Raw genomic sequence first — 3670 nt, 5'->3', positions numbered from 1 at the left:
TCTATCTATCTATCTATCTATCTATCTATCTATCTATCTATCTATCTATCTATCTATCTATCATCTATCTATCTATCTAAGGTCAGGTATATGTTCATGTGGAGGGTTAAGCTCTTTGAATCAGCTTGTATTGTCTCTTGAATTAAGAAAAGAAGCAGTGGCAGATTAGTTCACCACAATGTTCATTGAGTACTTTAAATCAGCTATGATAATAACCAGAGAAATACACATTATAGCAACCCTTAAGTATCCCCTCAGATAGCAAGGATCTTAAAAATTGAGTACACTTATTGTTAGGACTAGGCCAACAGGAATACTAATGCACTTGCTGCTGGGAATTGATTCAGCTATTCTGGAAACCATTATCCAAAAAAGTTTTCCAACTGTTAATTCCAAGTGACCCCAGGTTCCCATTACTGTGACTGTATCCCAAGGAAGTCACTAACAGTCGGAGGAAATCCATAAGTACAAGAAAATCATTGAAGTTTTGCACAGCACAGCTTTATTGGTAAATATCAACATGGAGAGGCACAATAAATAATCCTGAAAAAAAGCTCTGTGAGACTTCACCGTGATCCTTTCCATTAATGCTTCTATTAATGCAACCATTTCCCATACCTTTCTGACCTCTGACTTTCTGGTAGCACATGTTGGCTTTAATTTCTAAAATTATGACCTGGGGGGCAAATAAATGAAAGCTAAAATAATGAGGAAAATGCCAGCTTCCTAGCTGAAGATGACTTCCACAAGAACAGCTCATAGAAATCAGAGCACTGTTCCTTCCTAGCAGATGCTTCTTCCAGGACAAAAATGTGAAGACTATAATCAGAAGGCAATAGTCAACAAATAGAGAAATCAATGGAAATGCTGGCTCTGGGGAGTGATAGCCAGTATTCTTGGCCAGGAAGCTGATGACTGCAAATTACATAGGATGCTCTGAAGAAGAGATCAGAACTGTCCTCTGGAGGGGCAAGACAGCACAATTATGCCATCATTGTGAAAAGCAAATGGATTCAATTGACTTCAATATGCGTATTTTGTTGGATTGTCCCAAAGCAATAATGAAAAAGTCAAGAAAAAATGTCTTAGGAGAAATCACACAAATGAAGGGCCACTAAGAACAATCCCTCCTAAAACAGAACGAACTAATTGAACTAAAATATCCTGCTAGTTTACTTGAGGAGCAGAGTCCAGAAAATCGATGTTGAAATTCTGTATTTTAAGAGATCTCATCTGTTTGGATGCCGCCTCTATCACTGCAGGACATGAATCTGCATGCCTTCTCCCCCAGATAGCCAACGTCTTTGCCTATCTCTCTAGGGGAGCTATCCAAGGTGCTGAAAGAGGTTCCCTGTTTTATTCTGCGAATGCCCTTACAGGAACAATAACTGGGGCTGTTCCTCTGTGATGCTTGTGACCCACCCAGCTCCTTGGATGACAATATCCTACATTTTCTCATAAAATTAATGTAAAAGTATTAGAGGCCCATAGATGTAAAAATGAACACAAGAAACTAAATGCTACAAGTGCAAAGGACTAGACCTTTTAGAAGAGGAGTCCATCTTCAGAGACCAATTAATGACTCAATAAACAAACACATGTTAAATGACTACTATGCCATACCCATTATAGTAGGCACTAGGAATACAAAGACAGACATGAAACAGATCCTGCCCTGAAAAGTCATGCATTCCGCCTATAATATATGTTGAACCCAAGACTCTGGAGTCCTCAGACATGCTCAGTTAGGTGTAGACAAGCAGGGAATCTCTGGATTATGATCTGAATGATCCTAAAACTTCCTCTGCACTAAATAAAGTATCCTCCTGACAGCTTTCCTGAAGTCTGTGTAATGCCCCTTTAACACATTTATATTTAAGTTTCTTTTTCTTGTCTAATGACCTTCTTTTTCCTTTACTGCTGATCCTATTCCCAATCTGATCCCATTTTCAGCAATGCCAGACCTCCAAGGCTATGGGCTTAACAAAGATATTTCTTGCTCTGAAAATTTAAAATCCAAATTCCTAGGTTGAGTTTCAGTAGAAATGAGGCTGATCTTGAATTTGACTTGAGACCTGGTGCAGGTGTGTTTGATATGCTAACAGTTACAGGGGATAACCTAATTCTGGGGGCTGTGACTCCAACCTTCCTGTCATCTTCAAAATGATTTAGGTCTCCAAGAGCTCTTGTGACCTGATCTACTTTAAGTTAAAATAACCTTTGTGAATGCATGGGTACTGTCTTATTGTGCCTTTGTTCTTTTGGGTTTTAAAATAGAGATGATGCATAAGATTCCCATTGTAGCTTCCTCAGAATAGGCTCAATGGCACTTGGCCAACATTTTATTAATGATTTTAGTCAAGGGCAGTGAATCACTTTTATAGCTGAGCTTCTTCAATCCAATCCAATTGAATAAGCATTTATTAAACATCTATGGTATGCCAGGTTTTATTCTAGGTGCCACTGAGGGAAAAAAAAATGGCCCCTGACCTCAAGGAACTAAGATTCTATTGGAACATAAGTACGTTGGGTACTTCCCAATGGTTTTTAATGAAATAGATACAGTGTAGAATTTTCTGTAGAAATCAGAACTGACCAGAGGCAGAATCACAAGAGTCAGGACATCTTTATGATAAACAATTGATTTAGTTGTGAATTGTCAGTATCAGGGAAAAAAGAGAAAAGTTAACTGATTGATCAAACCAAAAAGCAACCAAGGAGTGTGAATGCACAGTCAAGGTACAATGAGCATTCATTGTCCATGTTTCCTTCCCCATTCTGACAGTCACAAGATATTTATTCATTCATTCAACAGCCATGATTAAACCCCTATTAGGTGCCTGGCACTATGTTAAATGCTGGGAATACAAAGGCTTGAAGACAGCCCTTGCCCTCAGTGAGATTACAGTTTGGGGCATTGCGGGGCTGGGTGTGATTTTAGCCGGTACTTGGAGGAAGCCAGGAGGCAGAGGTGAGAAGGGGGAGAATTCTTGTTTCTTCTGTAATGATTCCTGTATTTTCCCCCCATGTTGGTGGGGCTGAAGGAAGTCAAGCACTAGTCCACTGCTACTAAGATGATTTGGAAATCACTTGGGAATTAGACAAGAAATGTTCTAGAACCATTCACATCCTCTGGCTGTGTGATCCCACTACTAAGTCTCTATGCCCTGAAGGAGGTTATTTACAAAATTTAAAAGTCCTTTCTATAGAAAAAGTATTCACAGGAGCATCATTTGTAATAGAAAACAATCTGGAAATTCTGTGTCCATTGATTGGAAAATGGCTGAGAATGTTGTGCTATGGAAATGGAAATTTCATGACACGTTACTGTGTGTGGTAGGAAATTGGGAGCGCGAAGCATTCAGAGAGTTGCTGGGAGACCTGGATAAAGAAAGTAGAGCCAAGGAAACCACATCCATGGAAGCTTTAAGAAGGCAAATGAAGACAAACCTGAAGGGGAAGCAAGAAGCAAGGGAAGAACAACAGATGTGGGGTTAGTCTTAGCATGGAAAGGGGAGAATTCCTGGACTCCTCCTTTTGTGGCAGCCTCCAATTTTGTTGTGGCCTCCTTTTGTGGCAGCCTCCGATTTTGTGGTGGCCTCCTTCTTTTGTGGTGGCCTCCTTTTATGGCAGCCTCTAATTTGGTGGCAGCCTCCGATTTTGTGGTGGC

This window comes from Petaurus breviceps, unplaced genomic scaffold, assembly GCF_028583685.1.
Source record: "Petaurus breviceps papuanus isolate PSGF00001 unplaced genomic scaffold, PetGlider_PUasm1.0 90721, whole genome shotgun sequence".
Lineage (NCBI taxonomy): Eukaryota > Metazoa > Chordata > Mammalia > Diprotodontia > Petauridae > Petaurus > Petaurus breviceps.
The sequence above is the reverse complement of the archived record's forward strand: the minus strand, read 5'-3'. Positions refer to the sequence as shown.